The sequence below is a fragment of the Trichosurus vulpecula genome, chromosome 8 (genome assembly GCF_011100635.1).
Source record: "Trichosurus vulpecula isolate mTriVul1 chromosome 8, mTriVul1.pri, whole genome shotgun sequence".
Classification (NCBI taxonomy): domain Eukaryota; kingdom Metazoa; phylum Chordata; class Mammalia; order Diprotodontia; family Phalangeridae; genus Trichosurus; species Trichosurus vulpecula.
The window spans coordinates 265265508-265280779 of record NC_050580.1 but is presented as its reverse complement, the minus strand read 5'-3'; the positions used below and the strand labels follow the sequence as shown (position 1 = coordinate 265280779).

At 42.2% G+C, this 15272-nt stretch overlaps 1 pseudogene; it reads left to right on the top strand.

Annotated features, from left to right (window-relative positions):
- Positions 1–406: 406 nt before the first annotated feature.
- LOC118829926 lies at positions 407–14925 on the top strand (annotated as a pseudogene).
- Positions 14926–15272: the final 347 nt, after the last annotated feature.

Genomic DNA, 15272 nt, shown 5'->3' with positions numbered 1-15272 from the left:
AGCCCAAGAAACTTGGAAGGTCAGCAGGAAAGGTCTATCTCACTTGGGTAAAAGGAGAGTACAATCCATGACTGTAAACTTCTTGGCAAGTCAGCAGGAAGCCCCACCCCCAGAGGGAGGTCATGAGCCCTAGTGCAGTGGAGGAGCAGGCAAATGTCAACACCAGGACTCCCCCACATGCCTCAGCATAGTTAAGTGAAGGGGCAGACGCCAGTGCTGGTACCTGTCACGTGCTTCAGTGTAGGTCCCTGCAAATAGGCAGACACCAGCCTGAGACCCACCCACATGTCCCAGCACCCCTCCACCCTGAACATGCCTAAGCAAATAGGCAGATACCAGTGCCAGGACCCAGAATAGCCAGATGAACAGGCAGATGCCAGTGCCAGGACCGGCCACTTGCTTCAGCATGGACCCGGGAGAACAGGCATATACCAACTCTAAGAGCCCACAGGTGCCACAGCACGTGGGCAGACACCAGCACTGGGACCCCAGCTCAGTACCAGGTGAACTGCCAGACCCCTACAGTCTCCAGCAACACCAGGCACCCCCCAACCCACCCCTTCAGTGCAGCACCAGATATGAGGGTACCCCATGGACTTCAGGGCAACACCAGTGCAGCAGTACATAAACAGGCAGGGTCTACAGCCCTTGGCAAAGAAGCCTGGGACAGCACCCCATCCACCCCAGGAACAGAGTTCAAAATTGAAAGGAATAAGGCTGGAAGAGATGAGCAAAAAACAAACAAAAAGAATCTGACCAGAGAAAGTTAATATGCTGCCATGGAAGATCAAGGCACAAGCTCAGAAGAGGACAGCAATGTCAAAACACCTATGGGCTGAGCCCCTAAAGTGATCCAGAGAAGGAAATGGCAGACACTCCAGTATCTTTGCCAAGAGAACCCCGAATGGGACCATGAACACTTGGATGTGACGGAAACAGCTGAACCACAACCACCTCTGGTGGGCATATCCTTGTTGTGCTGCTGAATTAAAGTGAAACCCAAGACACGTAAGTGTGGTGATTGCTTATTTACATACTGCAGTGAGCACAGCGTTTTCACTGTTGGATGTGCTCATACCGTTCATCCAGGTGGCAGCAGGGACGGAGCACTGGGCTTGGAGTCACAGATCGAGGCCACATGTGGCTTTCTAGGTCCTTGACTGAGTCCAGGTTTTACAGAACAAATCCTTTTATTAAGGGGTTTGTTCTGTGAAGTTTGGCGTCACTCAAAGGGCTGCATTTGAGGGCCTAGAGGTCATTGAGCCTAACCCCTTGATATTACAGATGAGGCAAATGAATTCCGGAGAGGTGACCTGACTCGCCCAAGGTCACGCCACTAATAATTATCAGGAATTTGAATCCAGGTCATTCTGACTCCAAATGCAGTGATCTCTACATCATACCATGCTTACTACTGGTTGTGTTGTGTTTGTCCTTTGTTTCTGAAGACGGCCATGACATCAGAGAAATGATGACATGACTTGCAGTTGACTTTGATTTGAGTGAGGCAGGACTGTGCAAGTTCAACCAGCCTCACTTTCTCCTCCAGAGCCATCTGGGTCCAGTGGCCTGATATTCACCAGGACGAGTGGAGATGACCCAGGATACAATGGGAGACCCTGGCTCTTTTAGGTTAAGGCCTTTTCGTGTACTCAGTGCATAGGCCTCTTTAAGAAGTGAGTCAAGGAATGGCCCCTTTAATTAGAAAAAAGAGAAAAAAAAATCAAGTTGGGAGGGGAACACCCTCAGGGTTGCTGTTCCAAAGGGAAACAGTTACCATTGACATTCATTTTAAGGCAGGAGGGCCCGAAATACAGCCAGCAAGTGGAGCTTGGGCAGGGACCTATTGTGGTCCAATGTATGAGCTTCAGAGAGAGAACTGAGTTAAAGGTTTTGTGAAAGAAAAGAAAAAAAAGAAAGAGAGAAAAGAAAGAAAGAAGAAGAAAGAAAGAAAAAGAAATAGAGAAAGACATCTAGCCAGTAAACCCCAACTGGGCAGCTTTTGGCCATCAACATTCACCTTCCTTTGGAGAGGAGAAGGAGAAGGAGAGGGAGAGGGACAAGGAGAGGGAGAAGAAGAGCTGAGTTACCCAACTAGCTGGGTCCCCTTTCAGACAGCTCGGTCTGCTCACAGCTTGTGTCTGTCTACCTCTTGAGTCAGAGAAGGCCCAAACACAAATTCTGTCTCAGCCATTTATTAGCTAGAGGGAAGAACTAAACTAAAAAAGAGTGAAGTAACTCAGGTTGGATTACAACTTTGTAAATACGGAAAGAGAATCCCAGAACCATCAAAGTTGCTGACCCCTTTTGTAGATTAATCAGTGCAAATGAGGCATTTTAATACTAATGATTCATTTTTTAAAAAAAAAATTAAAATTAAAAATTAAAAGACAAATCCACATAGAATTTTGTAAATGCTTGCAGTTCAACTGCCTTTTTAAAACAAACATACATTCGATTGTTTTTAAATATTGATGCCTTTGCTGTTATTACAAAACACTGAGTAGGAGTTCACACAATGAGGGTGACATGTGAATGTGTCAAGTTAATGTCAAAACAACAGCCTGGAGCAGTGTCACAGTCTGACAGGTTTCAGTGCTGAGTGAATGCTGGCTGGACGATCCAAAGGCTGAGTGAGGTCTCTCCTCCCTTCCTTTTGGCCATCTGAAATGGGGAACTGGGTCAGAATCCACTGCTGATGGCCCAATGTGAGGTGAGCAGGAGGGCTGGCTGTCATTCTGAAATAGTAAGGATAAATATGGATGTTGCTTCTTCCTCAACCAGGCTAGCTGGGGCCTGTGCTTAAGAAGGCTTTTGTTAAAAACACCACCACCACCACTGCAACATGAGTTCATCTGTCTGTCTTGGGGAAAAGAAATATCTTTGCCACATTTGAAAAATAAAGTTCTCATATAAGATCAACCAATTAATGGATATTGTTTGATTGCTTGTGGGCTCCAGATTAGGCTGGGCAGGGTACAGAATATAGGATAAGTCTAGCAAGGTCTCTATATTTGAGGAGATTATAATCTAAGGAGAGAGACAAAGTACTGATCATCTGGATTATTCTTTGGGATTTAAGGTATGGAAAATCACTGTGAAAGGCATTGAAAAATAGAAGATGCTTTTTCTGTCTGTGACCTTGGGCAAGTCAATTAAATTCTGAGTTTCATTTTCCTTGCACCGGTCAGAGACCACCACTCACATTAAGAATAGACAGAGACTGTTCTTGAGAAAAGGCAAAAAGGAGTTTCTTACTTTCTTATGAGAAAGGGCACACCCCAGCGTGGCCCAAGATGATGCCAGCATGTGTGTGTGTGTGTGTGTGTGTGTGTGTGTGTGTGTGTGTGTGTGTGATACAGCTCAAAGCAAGTTATATAGACCCTAACACAGAGTTCCCCCACCCCCTACTGGCTCCTCTTCCCATGGACTGGGTTTGGAGCTCACACTCTAAATGCAGAATCTTTTCCCAGCAACAGAGAGCAAAGAACAAAAAGGCAGGCATGAGACCAGAGACTGGTATTCAGCAAAAAGGGAGTAAAGGCTAGATAAACAGGACTTTGCAGGTGTCTGTCTACTGATGTAATTTCTTATCTCTACTTTCTCAGCAGAGCAGTTTCTAAAAATATAGAAGAGGTACAGGGTGGGGGTGGATGGTAGGAGAGGTAAGGTCTTTTCCCAAGTTGGGGGGAGCTTCACTATTTCAGTATTCTATTCAATACCATACTGAGCGGGCTTCACTATTTCAGCATTCCACTCATCCTCATTTGCAAAATGTGGGGCTTGGAGTAGAGGACTCCTCAGGTCACTTTAAGTTCTAAATCTTTGATCCTATGATCCTCTCTTGGGATGATCACTTTTATCTCTCAAGAAACAAAAGCAACAAAGGAAGTAAATCTGAGCCACAAGGCATAAAGAATCTCAAAGACAGGTAGACCATTTGATAACAAACAAACAAGTGTTTATTTTGGGCACTGACGTAATGATAGCTAACATTTATACTTGAAGGATTGCAAATGCTTTATATAGGAAAGTACAAAAACACAGAAGTATTAGCAAACTGCCAATACTTTTATACCTTTTGTCTCCTTTTACCCTCACAACAACCCTGGAGCGTGGGTGCTTTTATTATCACCATTTTACACGTGGGAAAGCTGAGATGGGCAGAAGTTGAGTAACTTGCCTGCCCGGCTATTAAGTGTGAAAGGTCAGATTTGAATCCCGGTCCAACATTCTCTCCTCTGCACCTCCTACATGTTTGGCACGTTGGGGTACAAAAAGAGCATGAGGGATGGTTATTGCCACGTGAAACAAGATGATGAAACATAAAAATTAGTGAAGACAATGTGAAGATTACCATTACATTCTTACAGAAGATAGTGCCGTATAGTGTGGGAAGAACACTGGAGTAAAAGGACTTGGCTTCAAATCCTGCCTCTATCTCTTACTACCCATATGATTTTGGGCAGACCAATTAATCTTTCTGGGCTTTAATTTCCTCATCTATAGAAGGAGGAACATGTGACCACTAAGGTTTCTTCCAGATCTGAGTCTATGATCCTGCGACCTTCTGCCGTAATCAGGTGCTAAGTCATAGGTATAGAGTAGGTCAATGGATTAGAAAGTGCTGCTTATTTCTGTGGCACAAATTCTTCAACATATGGATGGATGGATCTGTGATCTTGTGGTTGAGAGTGCCCCTTCCAATGGCACAGATTACACACAGCTTAGCCTTGGCATCTTCTCCAAGAGTGCGACTCTTGTTCACGTATTCCCACACTTTTTCCAACAAAGGCTCTACTCAACATTCTGCGGGCCTTCCTCTATCTCTCTTGACTTTATTTAGGTGGTAATAGAGAGAACATTGAGCTGTCCACTGGTATCTTTGACTCTTGTTGCTCACCTGGCCTATCTTCTTTTCCAGTGCTCTCTGACACTATCTTTATGCTGTTTCTCCTGCTTATTTTTTTTTGCCTGAAAACATACGGCCAACACATGCCCATCATATATATCTCCCTTCATTGCCTCTCAGGTGATCAGGTGTATCAGTAAGGCAATAAACACAACATCAATGGTAATCATGAATATGCCCATGTAGTTCTGTATCGCAAAGTATAAGAGACTGTACATAGAGAAGGTAGAAGAAGTAAAACATTTACTCAGACCCAGATAACCATATCCCATAACCAAATGTTCAGCTCCCACAACCAGTCAGCCCACTTTATCATAACAGCAAGGAACTTAAAACACAATATCACACCATGGAGCCTTGCCATCCCAAAACCTCTCCAACCCCCTGCTGGGATCTTCCCCCCCCAAAAAAAAATTCGCAGTACAGCTAAGTCAGCCTGTTCAGCTCTATCACGATGGTCATTAGCAGCCATAACAGCTCTCTCTCTCTCTCTCTCTCTCTCTCTCTCTCTCTCTCTGCATTTCCTGTGACATAACTTCCTTTTCCTATCATGAAGCTCCTCTTACTATATGTGACTTAGGCTTCCTGTGACATAAGCAGGTCACGTGGCCTATTAATGGGTGGGAAAGATCTTCAAATCTAAATTGCTACTACACCAGCAAATTTAATGCATCAGAGATTTTGGTATTTCATGACTCTGCCATGCAACCTAATGGGAAAATACTGATTTTTGTTATTTTTATTGACTCCTTTGTTATTATATGGCCTTCATTTCCTAATAAATCCCTTCTCTTCCTCTACCCAGAGAGCTGTCCTTTATAGCAAAGACTAGGAGAGCAAAAAAAAAAAAGTTCAGTAAAACTAATGAATACACCAGCGAAGTCCAATAGTTCTGCATATACAGACCATCTTCTTCCTCTCACCACTACAAAGAAGGGAGGGAAGAATCTTCTTATTTCTTGTCTTTAAGGTCATGCTTGGTTATAATTATACACTGTTTAATTTTGACTTGTTGTTCTTACTCTTTCTGCTTATACTGTACTAATCATTATGTATATTATTTTCCTGGGTTTGTTTACTTCATCAGTTTGTAAGTCTTTCCATGCCTCTGTATACTGTTTTATGTATTGATATAATATATAAAGTAATGTTTTATACACTAATATAATGTACAAAATGTTTAATTTAGTGCCATTTCTACTTTCTCATTTGGTATATCGAGGGGCTATGGAGTCCAAATGTAGTAGCTCCACTGGCACTGGAGAAAATAGTTATAAAAATCTTGACAGATCTTTTCCATTTTTCATTTTTGTCTTCTTCTAAGTTTCAGACTTAAATTCTTTCTGGATGAGCTGGCTTAATTAGCTTCTTGCCAAACTTTCTGTAAATCCATTTTACTCACCATTGCTACTTGCTATTTTATGAAGTGATATCACATATAATCTTCATCCATCTTCCTCAATAAGAATTCTGATATAAGTTTCCATTTGAAATCAGCGTTGCCTGTGGATGCCAGGACTCTCTGCTTGGCAGGGAGATTTTAAGGCAGTTTCTAGTTTGTTTTGGCTTTCTTGTTGTGGTGAATGATTTATATCAGTTAAATTTCTTAGGAAATGATGATGGCCTAGGGTGGTGTCTATTATTTTACCCAGATCCTGTTTTTCAAACCTTGTTTAAATATAGAGTTATTACTTATGACATCCTGAGCAGAAGAAGAGCAAAGTGATGAAGGTTTTGCTCTAGAACGACTAATCTGGAAGTGTTATGAAGGATACAGATAAGGGCAGAGTTAGGGGTAGAGCACTTCAGGTGAGTCTAATTAAAAAGTTCTATTCCCAGATCCCAGAGAGGTTGGGAAAAAGGCATACAAGTATGTATATTGTGGGGGAGGGGCAGAGAGAGGCAGAGACATAGACATACAGAGATAGAGACAGAGAGAGATAGACAGAGAAAGAGAGATTTAGTAATCACATCTGTAAGTTCTTTCAATACCCTTGGATTGTTTATCCAGCCCTGACAACCTGAACACTTTAGTCCATCAAACGAAGTAAAGGATTTAATTTTTTTAAAGCTCTCTGCTTGTATTGGGTTCTAATTTCTTGTTAACCATGTTTGTCATATTTTTCCCAGACAAGATAATAATTCTCCTCACTGGGAGAAATGAACATAAAATTATAAGTAATTCTGTTTTCTCTTCATTGATTATCACTATAATCCCATTCACTCCAAACAGTCTTCATAGAAGATGAGGTCATCAAAGGAAGGGCTTTATAGAAAGAAGAGAATTGGGCCAAAGACACAGACTTGATTATCTATGTTTGGACAGCCCTGAGGAAGAGCGAAACTGGGGGAGCGAAACTTCCGAGATTCCCTCCAGAATGCTCAAGGACACACTTTACACTGCTCCTTTGTTGTCCTGAGAGGTTATTGTTCTCATTGTTCCTCAGTCAGCAGACAGATCTTTTCACCTGTCAGAGCTTGGTTATTGCTCTCTTACGTGTTGGATTTGGGATTATCTTTGGCTTTTCCCATGGGGTTACCAGTCTCTTCCATTTATTCATATGCCTCATCCATGCACCTGTGAACACAGGTATCGTTGGCCCTGAGGTGGCCTTGCGAGGGATCTCCTGAGGTGGGGTATCAATGAAATGAGAGAATGTGGACCTCCAAAAAATTCATCTGGGCCCACTGGAGGATTGCACATTTTCTCCTGTAATAGTTTTGAATTGTAACAATAAGGAAACAAAAACTTTCAAGACTAACCAGTGCTTGTGGTATTTGAGCTATATCCTCATATTAAAGAAGATGAAATCATGGCTGCTTTTATCTGTGGGTGAAAGAAAAAACTACACTCAGCTATTTTTTAAATGGGGAACAGAATGGGATTGCTAACGAAATAAGTGTTACCAGAATTCAAATAGGTGATAATTGCAAAAAGAAAAAAAAATAAGGAGAATAGAAATGGTTTTGTGTCCTACTTTAAAAGCGAAAAAGTAGTTGTTATAGGATCCTTAGGATGATGGAATATTTTAGAGTTCTAAAAAGCCCAAACCCCAGTGAACTTGCTTTGATGGAGTCATGATTTAATTGGTTTTTAATTCCTCTGCTGATATAACTTGAGACTCCTCTGTGCCTCCTTGTTCAGATTTTACAAAGAATCCTGTGCACTGGAGTCACAAAATCACCAAATCTGAATTAGAGGGCCAGAAGCCATTTCTTGCTATTCAGTTATTTCAGTTGTGTCCAACTTTTCGTGACCCCATTTGGGGATTTCTTGGCAAAGACACCGAAGTGGTTTGCCATTTCCTTCTCCAGCTCGTTTTAGAGATGAAGAAATTGAGGGTTACACAGTTAGTATCTGAGGCTGGATTTGAACTCAGGAAGATAAGCCTGGCTCTCTATTCATTGCATCACCCTGCTGCTACAAGAAGCCATCTAGTCTAAGCCTTCTATATAGAATCCCTTCTATAGCATACTAAATAGGTACGCACCGAGCCTTTACCTGTGTCCTTTCTCCCCACCCCTTTTTGTATCCTAGGGGGTGGGGGAGAATTTGATGCCAGGATGGTACTTACGGTCTTTCTAATACTTAGAAACCAACAGAGATTGCACTCTGATGCCGTAGGTTTTTAGGATCCAGTCTCCTCCAATCTATAATGAGACATTGGAAGACTTTCCGATCTCAGCAATAGAATGAGTCTTATTTTAAAGGCTCAGTCTAGCTAGGTATACAGAGGCTCATGAGCAATCGGCTGAACACTTAATGATGAATTCTTTAGCCATGGTAGCTTATGGAACAAACAAACAAAATATAAGGACTCTCAGTCCTCAGACCTTCTTCCACTTCTATAGGGACAGAGGGCCCTAAGAATCACACAATTTTTAAACCATTTATAAACTCAATTAACCTCTTGGTACTCTAAAATTAGGGTATCTAAAGTGGCACGGTGGGTGGAGCACTGGGCCTGGAGTCAAATCTTGCTTCAGACATTTACTAGCTGTGTGGCCCTGGGTGAGTCATTTAACTCTATTTGCCTCAGTTTCCTCATCCGTAAAATGAACTGGAGAATAAAATTGCAAACCACCGCAGTATCTTCGCCAAGAAAACCCAAAATGGGGTCACGAAGAGGTGGACGCGACTGAAATGACCAAACGCCACCTCCACTACTCTAACTCCGTCCGTATCCAAAGACTAACAACTGCTGGTGAAACCAAGAAACAGGGACTATCTTTGTCTTTCTTTGTTTGCCTAGCGCAGTACCTGACACATAGCAGGCAATGAATAGGTTCTTGTTTGTGTGTCGTTGACTCGGGATTTGATCAATCCTCAGCGGAGTGAGGATGACAAAAAATACATGGGAAAATATAGACCAAGAATAAGGAATGGGAAAAGTGAAACCTTCGTAGACTAGACAGCTTCACACCTCCGCTGGATGAACCTTTTCTTCGTCAAAAGACTCAAAACGCATGGGACAGTAAGTAACCTCGCCAAAAAATGAAACACAATATTTGAACAGACAGGAATAGATGCCTTACTGAAGGAAGAGTTACTCCTGAATCAACTCCATGTGTATGGCAACACCACAGACTTGTTGAAACAATGAACAAAATGATGGTAAAGTTAGAAGAAATAATGCAATCGAGAAAAAAGTATGGTATGCAATAAAACAACTCAGTCTTGTCCTATTCAAACAAAGTGTTATTGTTCGTGAACATGGGATGTGGAAGGAAGAAAGGACGGACTCCGAACAATAATTTCATAAGAAGGCTAATCAATCTAGGCCAGGGCTGTCCAAACATAGGTTTTTATCGAAACGATAGACAATATATTTTGATTTGCCATTTTAGTGAGAGCTCTGCAGTAGCACGGCTTTGTTTACTAAAGCATTTATGTAAATTTCTATGCTTGTAGGCAGGCTGTATAAATCACACTGCAGGCCACATTTTGGGCAGCCCTCGTCTAGGTCATTTGTCATCACAAGGAGAATAAAAAGACTAAAAAGCACCTTAGCAAACCCTTGCATTACCTGTCAAGAAGATCAGTATGGCAGCCCCCAGTCACAATGGCTTAGAATAGAAACTCATCTGTAAAATCCTATAGAGAAGGACAAAGGACAATGGAAGGTTCGAAATGCTCCAACTTCATAAAGGCAGCTAGGTTGTACAATGGATAGAGCATGGGGACTATAGTCAGGGAGATATGAGTGAAAATCCGGCCTCAGACACTTACTAGTTGCGTGACCCTGGGCAAGTCACTTAATGCCTCTTTGCTTCAGTTTCTCTTCTGTGAAACTGGGACACATTGGAGAAGGAAACGGCAAACCACCCCAGTATCTTTGCCAAGAAAACACTAAGGATAAAAGTCCATGGGATCACATAGAATTGGACATGACTCAACAACAACAACAACACAACAACAACAACCACCACAACAATGACCATTTTAGAAAAACACCAAGAGAAACAGTGAAGGGCAGAAACCATTTAAAGAAAGCCTTGCAAGAGACCCAATTAAGCAAAGTCATTCTGAAGGCATTTAAGAATGCGAAATGGAAGGAGGACAAGAAACAGAAGGAAATGGAAAATATCTGTAAAGATTTTTATAACAATTTTTTTTTCTCCCATTAAGTATCACACTTGTGCTGTAGTGTCACAATTCTGGATCTGCCTGTAGAAGCATTAGAAATGGCACCAAAAAAACAAAGCTTGGGCGGACAGAGCCAAGATGGTGGCTGGAAAGCAGGGACTTGCTTAAGCTCTCCCCTAAATCCCTCCAAACACCTGTAAAAAATAGCTCTGAACAAATTCTAGAGCTGCGGAACCCACGAAATAGCAGAGGGAAGAAGGGTCCAGGTCAGGAAAGCCTGGATGGTTGCTGGGAAGGGTCTATTGCACAGTGCTGGGAGCAGAACACTGCCAGGACAGACCAGACAAGGAGTTGGCCAGAGCAGGCCTTAGGGCCATGAATCATTGAGCTATGGCAGTTACCAGACTTCTCAACCCACAAACGCCAAAGACCATGGAGCAAGTTAGTGGTTAAACTACTAGATCGGGTTAGAGAGTGGTCCCGCTCCTGCCCTGGGGGTGGCAGAGGTGATGTGGAGGTGGCAGCAGCAGCAGCAGCAGCAGCAAGAGCAGCAGGAAGTTCCTGCTGCTGCTTCTGGAGCTCTAGCTTCAGCTGCTTCTGGAGTCCCTGGCTCACATGGTGGGAGGAATCAAGTGGCAGACCAGAGCAGAAGTACAGGACTTGCTTTGCCCTGCTTGGATCTGGGCTGCAATCCTGGTTGGCAGTTCTTGGGGGAGGAGGAGCGCTGGTGTGGCAGAGCTTGCTGTGCAGAAGTAGCTCTGAAAAGAGCAGCACAGCCCCTCAAGATTGGGACAAAGCACTCTCTACGAGCAGTCATACACTGATAAAAAGCTCAAAGGTCAAGTAGTTGGCTGGGAATGTGGCCAGGCAGTGAAAATGGACACAGACTCAGACTCAGACTCTGGAATCTGTTTTTGGTGACAAAGATGATCAAAACATACAGCCAGAAGAAGTCAACAAAGTCAAAGAACCTACATCAAAAGCCTCCAAGAAAAATATGAATTGGTCTCAGGCCATGGAAGAGCTCAGAAAGGATTTGGAAAAGCAGAGAAGTAGGGGAAAAATTGGGAAGAGAAATGAGAGTGATGCAAGAAAACCATGAAAAACAAGTCAATGACTTGCTAAAGGAGACCCAAAAATACTGAAGGAAAAAATGCCTTAAAAATAGACTAACCCAAATGTCAAAACAACTCCAAAAAGCCAATGAGGAGAAGAATGCCTTGAAAGACAGAATTACCCAAATGGAAAAAGAGGTCCAAAAGACCACTGAAGAAAATACCACCTTAAAAATTAGATTGGAGCAAGTGGAAGCTAGTGACTTTTTGAGAAAGCAAGATATTGTAAAACAGAGCCAAAGGAACGAAAAAATGGAAGACAATGTGAAATACCTCATTGGAAAAACCACTGACCTGGAGAATAGATCGAGGAGAGATAATTTAAAAATTATTGGACTACCTGAAAGCCATGATCAAAAAAAGCCTAGACATCATCTTTCAAGAAATTATCAAGGAAAACTGCCCTGATATTCTAGAACTAGAGGGAAAAACAGAGACTGAAAGAATCCAGCGATCACCTCTTGAAAAAGATCCCAAAAAGAAAACTCCTAGGAATATTGTCGCCAAATTCCAGAGTTCTCAGGTCAAGGAGAAAATGCTGCAAGCAGCCAGAAAGAAACAATTTGAGTATTGTAGAAACACAATCAGGATAACATAAGATCTAGCAGCTTCTACATTAAAGGATCAAAGGGCTTGGAATATGATATTCTGGAGGTCAAAGGAGCTAGGATTAAAACCAAGAATCACCTACCCAGCAAAAGAGTATAATGCTCCAAGGCAAAATATGGATTTTCAATAAAATAGAGGACTTTCAAGCTTTCTCAATAAAAAGACCAGAACTGAATAGAAAATTTGACTTTCAAACACAAGAATCAAGAGAAGCATGGAAAGGTAAACAAGAAAGAGAAATCATAACGGACTTAGTAAAGTTGAATTGTTTTGTTTACATTCCTACATGGAAAGATGATGTGTGTAATTCATGAGACTTTTCTCAGAATTAGGGTAGTTGAAGGAAATACACACACACACACACACACACACACACACACACACACACACACACATATATATATATATATAGAGAGAGAGAGAGAGAGAGGGCACAGAGTGAGTTGAAGATGAAGGGATGATATCTAAATAAATAAAATAAAATTAAGGGGTGAGAGAGGAATATATTGAGAGAGGGAGAAAGGGAAAGATAGAATGGGACAAATTATCTCACATAAAAGTGGCAAGAAAAAGCAGTTCTGTTGGAAGGGAAGAGGGGGTAGTGAGGGGGAATGAGTGAATTTCGCTCTCATAGGATTTGACTTGAGGAGGGAATAACATACACACTCAATTGGGTATCTTACCCCACAGGAAAGTAGGGGGAAGGAGATAAAAAGGGGCGATGATAGAAGGGAGGGCAGATAGGGGGAGGAAGTAATCAAAAGCAAACACTTTTGAAAAGGGACAGGGTCAAGAAAGAAAATTGAATAAAGGGGGACAGGATAGGATGGAGGGAAATATAGTTAGTCTTTCACATGAGTATTGTGGAAATGTTTTACATAATGATACATGTGTGGCCTATGTTGAATTGCTTGCCTTCTTAGGGAGGGTGGGTGGGAAGGGAAGAGGGGAGGGAATTTGGAACTCAAAATTTTAAAAGCAGATGCTCAAAAAAAAGATGTTTTTGCATGCAACTGGGAAATGAGATATATAGGGAATTGGGCATAGAAATCTATCCTGCCCTACAAGAAAGTAAGGGGAACAGCGATGGGGGGGGGGTGGGGTGACAGAAGAGAGGGATGACTGGGGACTGGGGCAATCAGAATATATGTCATCTTGGAGTCGGGGGGAGGGTAGAAATGGGGAGAAAATTTGTAACTCAAAATCTTGTGGAAATCAATGTTGAAAACTAAAATATTAAATAACAAAATAATTGAAAAATTAAAAAAAAACAAAGCTTGGAAAAACTGCTGGATTAGACTAAGTGTAAATAAAGGTGATCTGTGTTGGAAGTGACAAAATTGTAAGGGTGTTGAGGGATCCATTCACAAGGTAGCTGAAGAAAAAGAAGATATATGAAAAATGTAGGAAAAATATTGGACTTTATTAATACTGAAAAGGAAAACAGAGAAAATCAAAAAGCTACAGATCTGTATTCCTACTTTCCCATCTATATCCATTAAAAAAATCTACACATACATCAAAGGCATCTTCAATGACAGATTCTCTCTCTCTCTCTCTCTCCACACACACACACACACACACACACACACACACACACACACACACATAGCATTTAACAGGTTTTATCATTTATCTCACTATATGTCATAAATCTGAACAACAGCTATTCCTTTTGGTTTTCCTGTTGTGTATGGTGGTTAGGTCAAACCCTTTTGATTATTTGGAGGTCTCTCCCAAGAGGCTTTTCAATGTTCTGGGGCTTTAAGCCACCACACAATGTCATTGGCCTGCAGGAGCATCTGGAGGCCCTCACCCTCCATGAGGAATCCCTTTTTCAAACTGGTCTCTCTATTGAATCTTCTCAATGAAAATAGCAGAAACCCAAGTCTACACCGCACCTAATGCGAATGATCAAAGTGCTGTTAGACAAAGCCATCCATCTCTTTTATTATCTCTTTAAAGGAATGTCGAATAATCTTGATGTACAGATGTACAGAATTTTGCTCTATGAAGCAGATGCCTTAAAAAAAAAACCAGCTTTCCGGTTGGCGGCAGCCATCAGGCAGGCTAGGCATGAGCTGGTGTGGGGGCCTACAAGTACATTCAGGAGCTGTGGAGGAGGAAGCAGTCGGATGTCATGCCGTTCCTGCTGCATGTGCGCTGCTGGCAGTACCGCCAGCTATCCACGCTGCACCGCATGCCCTGGCCCACCAGACCCGACAAAGCCCGCAGGCTGTGTTACAAGGCCAAGCAAGGTTATGTCATCTACCGTATCCGAGTTCGCCATGGTGCTCGAAAGCGTCAGTTCCCAAGGGTGCAACCTATGGTAAACCCGTTCATCATGGCGTCAATCAGCTGAAGTTTGCCAGGAGCCTTCAGTCTGTAGCAGAAGAACATGCTGGCCGCCACTGTGGGGCCCTAAGAGTCTTGAACTCATACTGGGTGGGTGAAGATTCAACCTACAAATTCTTTGAGATTATTCTTATTGACCCATGCCATAAAGCTATCAGACGAGAAACCCCGACACTCAATGGATCACCAAGCCAGTGCACAAACGTAGAGAGATGCGGGGGCTTAACTCAGCTGGCCGAAAGAGCCAGGGTCTTGGAAAGGGTCACAAATTCCACCATAACATTGGAGGTTCTCCTCCTGCTACTTGGAGAAGGCGCAATACTCTCCAACTACATCGGTACTGCTAATTGGTGCACATTAATTTGTAAACTTAAATGTTTAATAAATGACATTTATGACAAAAAAATAAAAAATAAATTAAAAACACAAAGTATGAGATCTCATATTCTTTATATCTTTGGAGCAATTGTGTGGTGTTAAAATAATTGCTTACTGTGGAACCTTGCTAGGTGCATGGTAGAAAAAGTTAGAGAGTCAGGCATAACGTGCAGAGGAGAATGAAAACATGGCTGGTCTGGGCAGTTTCCTTGAAATGAAGTTTTTAAGAGGAAACAGCCAATTAGAGGAAGGGGCTGCTAGGGTAAAGTATACTTCCATTGTGAAAATAGCAGGGGTAGAATGAACTTCTAGGGTA